At 35.9% G+C, this 8088-nt stretch overlaps 1 pseudogene; it reads left to right on the top strand.

Moving 5' to 3' along the window:
- Positions 1–6878: 6878 nt before the first annotated feature.
- On the top strand, positions 6879–7781 carry LOC116590005 (annotated as a pseudogene).
- The last annotated feature ends 307 nt before the right edge of the window (positions 7782–8088 follow it).

Raw genomic sequence — 8088 nt, 5'->3', positions numbered from 1 at the left:
CTGGCCACTGGTCACTGTGTGTGCCAAGCAACAAATGAACAAAAATTCAGAAGACATACACCATTGTCCTTCCATGTACCTCTAGCACCTTCTACTGACAAATCCTAACACTGTACCATCTGGCAAAAAGAACAAAGCAGGACAAAGAAGGCTAGATTTAGAGGAAATAGGAAATAGGTTGAAAATTATTACAGCCTTGTGTTTGTAATTTCTCCAGACTGTTAGAAATAATGCAAGCCTCTTGTGCTTGCTCTACCCTTTATGGTATATATAGCAAAAAAAAAAAAAAAAAAAAAAAAAAAAAAAAAAAAAAAGTGAAAAGAACATAAAAAGAAAAGAATGAGGGAAATAATGTTTGAAGATGATATGTTACATATCTAAATCACTTAGTCTCTCCAACATGTTGTTTCCACAGTGGACTGTAGTCTAGTACTTCTTCTCTTAAAGAAGCAAAATGTTGAATAAGGGATAGTTAGTAAAAATCAGGAGAGCGTGAATAGTTTAATTTCAATTCTTTGAACCATAAACATTGACTAATTCCTTCCTTCCTTCCATTCTTTCCTTCTTCCCCCCCCGCTCTCGTCCCTCCTCCCTCTCTTCTCTCTATCCATCTCCCCTCCCTCCATCGTCCTCCTTCTCTCTCCCTTTCTTTCTTGTCACCTCTACGCCTGTTCAAGTTACCCCCTCCCCCACTCTTCCACCCGAGTCACGGGCTCCTTTAATGATACCTCAGCAGAAATCTTAACATTTTCCTTTCGTTTTGGTTGTTAAAGTCTATTGTTGTGGCTTTTGAAATTTTAGGCAATTTGAGATAAAGTCTAGGATTCATATTCAATTCAAAGCTCTTCTCTCACTAATAAAGGTCAGACGTGCGTCTCCAATGGTCTGAAAGAAAGAGGAGGGGTTTGGGGCACGTCATAGTCTTTCACACTCACTTATTCTTGTTCACCAATTTATTTCCTTGGTGAAAAGTCTAGGAAAAAAGGGGAGGCTTAAATAAAAGATATGAGTATTTATCTGAGCATATATCAATTGACCATCATCTTTTTTGTTAGTTATAAAAGGAATCATACAAAAATAAAAGATATTTAGTTGCTGTCCATCCCTCTCTAAAATTGGTCATCATAACTGACCTAAGTTATTGTCTTTAGTATTTCCTTGGATAAGTACAGGGCATGGCAGGCCTTGTTGATTCAAGCTCAGACATATGCCTCAAACATCAGAACACCAGAGGACACTTAAAGGAGTCAACTTACTCAATATGACATCTAAAATGGAGGCCTGGTAGCAAATTCCTAATATGCCTGAAACACTGAATCACACTCCAGCAGTCCCAGCAAATGTGTAATTGCCAAATAAGTGTGTAGTCTGACTTCCAAAACTCTAACACTGGAAGTTATGGGCCTGTTCTTACAGGCAAGGGTAGCGCCCATTTTTAGCACTTCTTGGAAAACGAACATTTAGGATTCCCCTTTCCTAATCTTGTTGGCCATAGGACCTTCTCTTCAACCCACCTATTTATTACCCTGATTCTGCATCAATTCAAAATTGTGTGTGTAAATCACTGAGGACAATGGCCAAACAGTTACCTTACTTGGGAAGTAGATCTTCATGCCTCCTTTCAGATACCCACAGATAATACAAGCAATTCTCCAATGCCCACTACATGCCATGAAGGTAATGAGAACCAGCCAGTACCACTTCCTGGAGAGTTAACTCCTTTTCATGATCTGTCCTTCCTTAAAAGACCACCTGTGCTCCTGAATCTCAACTCCAGTTCTCCTAAATAGGGGAAGGCAAGTGAGAGAGGATTGCAAGGACACTTTTCTTCAAATTGTGCTTTTCATTAGGCTCAGGTCTCATGGTTTGCTGTTCTCTGAACTCAGAAGGTAGGACTCTAACCGTTTGTTTTTCTCAGTTGTGGGCTATACTAGTCAATTCTGTGAAAACTAGTCAATTTCTGACTTGGCAATTCAATCTACCCGGATCCAAAATGTAATGCATTCTGTCATTAGAATTCTAAGGGTTTGTAAAGATCAACATTGTATTGGCTTCATGAGTCAGAACTAGACAGGGAGGGGACAAGGGCATGAGGGAAAAAAAAAAAAAAAAGGTATATTTCACTTGCTCTTACTCTGCAGACTCTTTGAATTTCATTGAGTAATAATCTCTCTTGCCACATTTTATTTTTTATTTATTTTTAAAGATTTTATTTATTTATTTGACAGACAGAGATTACAAGTAGGAAGAGAGATAGGCAGAGAGAGGAGGAAGCAGGCTCCCTGCTGAGCAGAGGGCCCAATGCAGGGCTCAATCCCAGAACCCCGGGATCATAACCTGAGCCAAAGGCAGAGGCTTTAACCCACTGAACCACCCAGATGTCCCTCTCTTGCCATATTTTAAACTTTGCTTTATATTTTCTACAGGGCAATCTTTCTTGTGAAGAATTAAGTTACTTGGGGGAAAAGCTGGGAAGGCATTTTCAGAGCTTTCTCAAGCTTCCATGTTTAAAGATCACTGTGATGCTTATAAAAAGAGATTCAAGAGTGCTGTTCAAAGGGATCTGATATAGTGAGAGTAGGTGGAGAATAAGGTGGAAACAGAAATCTACTTTTAAAAATCAGCTTAAATATTTCTAATGAAGATTAGCATACTACAACTTAAGCAAAAAAGGGTTTGCTATGTTTCTAAATAAATTTCAGCATATTTTATGGAACACTGAAACTTTTAGTCTCAGCAAATTTAATGATCTCTCCAGAACTATATTCATAAAGTTCTGCAGTTTTTTCTTACATATGAACCAGAGCATTGTAGAAAAACAGTTTAAAATGTTAAAAATAGAAAAGTTACAAACTTTTCTATGAGTATAACATAACTCCATGTAAATAAAAATTCCAATTAAAAATGATGCTGTCCCTAAAATCACTGACAAAGTGCTGCACTAAAAATAGTGTATTTTGAGAATTAGAAATAATAAATTTCAGGACATGAAAAATGCTAGAATTTAATGTAAGTCAATTACTAGATGAAATGAAATCTGAAAATTTCGCAAAGTTGAGAACTTCTCAGCATAATGACATCTATTATATTTTAAACAAAGCTTGACAACTCATGCATATTGTACCCATTAGGAAAACCTGCAGTAGAAGGCATTTGTTTTTGCCCCCCTACTAAGACCCCCCGCCCAGCCGTAGTTCCCTACACAAGAGTTTTGACAAATTTATAGGTATGATGGGTTAATGATCTGTGAAATACTTTTTCAACAGTTTGAAACAATTTTCTTTTTAACTTTCTATTAACAAGTTTATCTTCTCTATTTCCTCATTTTTTAGTCACTTGCTCTGTCTTTCTGTAGAACCAGTTTTACCTTTGCTTTTTTGGTTCCATGTGTGGGAGTACACTGAGATACTATGCTAGATTAAAGTGATAGATTAAAGAGAGAGAATTTGGAAACACTAGAGCTACTTTCCAGATCTGTTTTTTCAACCTTACACTACATAATGCTGTGGAACAAATTAAAAAAAAATACATAAGTTTTTACTTTATCAACTTACTTTATACACATTGTCTAATTTCATCCTCATAACATCTGAGGAGAGATAAGACAGGTAAAAATGGCCCCATTTAACTGAAAAGAAAAATGAAGCTAGAAAGATAAATTTCTGTTTCTTAATTAATACTATGAACATGTTATATCAGTATTAACTCTCATGCTTCTATCACTATGATTCCATATGTTTATATGTTTATATTCCATATATTTATATTGTTTATAGATCAGGAAATTTTTTTCCTTCTTTCAAAGTATATTGAAAGATATACAATGCACAACAGAGTACATAAATGCTTACCAGCTTCAACTGGGAAAGAATCAATATATTTCTCATGATAGTCTTTAATGGGAAACAAGCTGAAAACCACTGACGGTGCAAAAATCATCATAATTCTGACTAGAATTTTTAGAATGGACAAAAGGATGCAGAACTCTAATTGAAATACAAAGGCAGCTACTTTTTATTTACTTTTTAAACTGTGGAGCCAAGCTCTGGGTTCTAGGAATCCACAAAAACTTCTGTTTTTGACCTTCTCAACCAGAAGGTTCTGGAAGTATGAATATTATTATTTCTTCAGCTGATGAGGCATTTAGTTCAACAGAAAGATGTTTATCTTGTCTTATTTCTCACCAAGTATTTATTGGGTTGAGATAGTGAAGCCTGGCAGGTTCACATTTGCCCAGTGCAAGCTGAAGAGTTGAGTGGTTCTTATTTTGATCGATTGGATTGCAGAAAACACAAATAGACAAGGGCATTCCATGTATGTAAATACAGAAAAAAAATTACTTAAGACAGTGAAAAATTTTACTTTTTTTTTTTTTTTTTTTACTTTTCAGCAACAAAAGAAATCTCTAACATATACCTTTAATGATCTCCCACAGATAGCCTGAACAAGACTCTGCTAGAACACTACTCTCAGAATAACATTTCAAATAAATTCACAGTAAGGGATGTTACATCTTTGTGAAAGAAATCCTCCAAAGCATTGTTGTTCACAATGTGGTATCACTTGGAAGCATGGTAGAAATGCAGATACTGGGCGCCTGGGTGGCTCAGTGGGTTAAAGCCTCTGCCTTCGGCTCAGGTCATGATCCCAGGGTCCTGGGATCGAGTCCCACATCGGACTCTCTGCTCAGCGGGGAGCCTGCTTCCTCCTCTCTCTCTCTCTCTCTGCCTACTTGTGATCTCTGTCTGTCAAATAAATAAATAAAATCTTTAAAAAAAAAAAAAAGAAAAAGAAATGCAGATACTTATGCCATGCTCCAAACCTGTAGGACCAGAATGTGCATTCATAAAATAAAGTTTATGAATGCAGACTTACAAGAGGTTCTTATGTTAAATCTCCTGGAGAGACACACTGTTCTGGAAAAAAAATGCATTTTAGGATACATAATTTGATACACAGTTTAACTGAACCTCTATCATAGCACAACTAATTAGCAAGGTATTTTTGGAGCCATTTTGGAATGAATATCTGTTTTTGAATCTCTGACTGAAAGCCAAATCTACATAACATCAATTTATTTAGGTGATGTCCTAATAATCCAACTTCTTTTATAGGGACTTCACACAATATATATGTATGCATGATTAAACTCAGTTTATAATGCATATTTCAAGTAAAATAATAAATATGGCCATTTTAAGTATATATGGATTTATATTGTAGTATGTTTTGGCTGATAGAAAAAAATGAATAAAATATACTTATCAATGTCAGAACTTGGTATACATATGATGTGTGATTATAGCGAAGTTTCTCAAAGGCAAGTAAATGTAATTAACGGTCAAAAACAAAGGTAAGAAAGTGCTCCTATAAATGTTTAGATGCCTTGAAACAATTTTTCTCGAAAGGTGAACTTAAGACCTCAGTTACCTGTTCTTGGTACTAATACTTAGGCTCCTCAACAAGCCTACTAAAGCCAGTTTTTGTGTATGGGATCCCTGAACTCTGTTTTTTTTGTTTGTTTGTTTGTTTTTTGTTTTTTGTTTTACCTTCTTGTTGATTCCTAAGCATATTAAATTTGACAAACATTGACTAAAAAAATAAAACATATTTTATTGTTATATCATACAAAATAAACCTATGTCCTTGTCATTGATAGTTGGTTGAAAAAGAATTTTCTCAGCCAGAAAAATGATCCAAATAGGTCTTTAAAATATCCCAGAATACCACTTCCAGAGACAAGCCATGATCGCTGCCCTCTATGAATTCTGATTCTTTCTAGTATTTTCACTTTACGAACTTTATGGGAATATACTGCTGTGTGAATCCCTACTGGGACAGACAGAGTATACTGCCTGACTTCTTTCCTTCTTAATGGCAGTCTCTCTTTCACAACCCTGCTTTCTTTCATTTGACTGAGTGCTACAGGAAATTTTTAGAGGTACAATATCCTCTTAGACCAAGTAGTTTTTAGAATTGGCACTTAAAAGGGGAGAGACTAAAACTATGGAAAACTATGGAAACTTGGCTTCAGTTACAACCTGTCAATTAATGTAACCTTGGGGAAGATCACTTAACCCTTCTCATCCCAAATTTGCAACATGTAACACTTAGACTAGACTATCCCAAATATCCCCTCCACTTCTAGCACTCTAAAATTCTAAAAAAATGTATTGAAATCCTGATCCTTAGAAATCGTGTTTTAAATAAATTCTGTTAAGAAAATAGGGGTTGTATTCTCTATGTTCTTAAAATACCTCACAAAAGAAAATTCTTTTAGGATGATTTGTATTAGAAATTTTCAGTATAGACTTTTTCAGTTGTCTCCTTTTAAAGCAACATATTTATATCCAGTTACTGCTTGAGCTAGGTAACTAGTGGAAATTTCTCTGGAGCGGAAGGTGCTGAATTTCTCCAATAACCACATTTCTGTTCACATGAAGTTCAAGGTTGCAACCTCACAGCTGTCTACTACAATACAAGATTTACAGTGCATTGAGTTCCTTTTTTTTGTTTGTTTAAATAATTATGTATGCCTTCAGATTAAAAATCCCTCCAATAATCTGGGCATGGAGCTCTTCAAAAGACAAAATTTTAGCCAACTTTTCCATACATGAGGGAGATTGGGCTACAATTTTCCCATTTTATAAATAATTTATCATCTTTACTACCACTGCATTTTTTATTACATAGTACAATTTGAAAAAGAGTTGCTTGTTTTTCAGTTCCCTAAAAGTTAATCACAAGATTATTCTAAATTCTTTATTTAAAAGATGCCTAGAGACCTAGAAAACTCCTAACAATGCTCTGGGGCTGCTGTTGCATGACCAGGGCTGAGTTCCAGGGCCTTCCCTCAATCCCCCCACCTCAATGACAACTCTGCCATCATGGAAGACATGAAGGAACACAGCAACATGGAAATAAAGGAATTCACAGAGGAATCCAAGATGAACCCAGCAAGAATAAGCAGAGTGACAGCAAAATGTTTACTGGAGGCTTGAGCTGGGATATAAGCAAGAAAGATCTGACTGCATATTTGTCTTGATTTAGGGAATTTATAGACTGTACGATTGGAACGGATGTAGTGACTGGAAGATCAAGAGGATTGGATTTGTGTTTCCAGAGATGCTGCTAGTGTTAATGAGGTTTTGGAACTGAAAGAACACAAACTTGATAGCAAATTGATAGACCTCAAAAGGACCACGATTTCAAAGAGAAAGAACTCTCCAAAAAGGTTTTTATGGGTGGACTGAGCCCACATGCTTCTGAAGAACAAATTAAAGAATACTTTGGAGAGATTGAAAATATTGAACTTCCCATGGATACAAAAACAAACGAAAGAAGAGGATGTTGTTTTATCCCACACACAAACAAAGAGCTAGTAAAGAAATTGTTAGAAAGCAGATATCATCAGGTTGGTTCTAAGAAGTGTGAAATCATAACTGCACAACACAAAGAGATAGGCAGCAACGGCAATAACTAAAAGGTAGAAGAGGTGCTGCAGCTGGTAGACCTGGTGGTCCTAGTGGTCATGGGTGAGGTCAGGGCCAAAACTGGAACCAGGGATTTAACAACAGTTATGATCAAAGATAAGGAAATTACAATAATGCCTAAGGTGGTGATCAAAACTATAGTGGCTATGGAGGCTATGACTATAATGGGTATAACTATGGAACTATGGATATGGACAAGGATATTCAGACTACAGTGGCCAAAAGAACACTTATGGCAAGGCACTTGGAGGGGGTCACAATCACCAAAAAATTTACCAGCCATATTAAAGGAGGACACTGGAGAAAATAGGAGACTGCTAAAGTTAACCCAGCTTACAAGATGACATTGAAGATGGGTCTTCTGTTGATTTAAGATGATCATTTTGTAAAAGACTTTCTAGTGTACAAGACACAACTGTGTCTAACTGTATATACTGCCAATGTTTCCTTTTCTTTGTCTTTTGTTATCTGTGTTATGACTCAATTTGGATTTGTGTTTATACAAATTTTATTTGTGTGATCTCATGTTAAACTTTAAATAAATGCTCCCTTATGTGACAGTAAAAAAATTTTTTTAAAAGCTGCCTAGATAATC

The sequence above is a fragment of the Mustela erminea genome, chromosome 5 (genome assembly GCF_009829155.1).
Source record: "Mustela erminea isolate mMusErm1 chromosome 5, mMusErm1.Pri, whole genome shotgun sequence".
NCBI classification, from domain to species: domain Eukaryota; kingdom Metazoa; phylum Chordata; class Mammalia; order Carnivora; family Mustelidae; genus Mustela; species Mustela erminea.
This window is presented reverse-complemented; position numbering and strand designations above follow the sequence as displayed.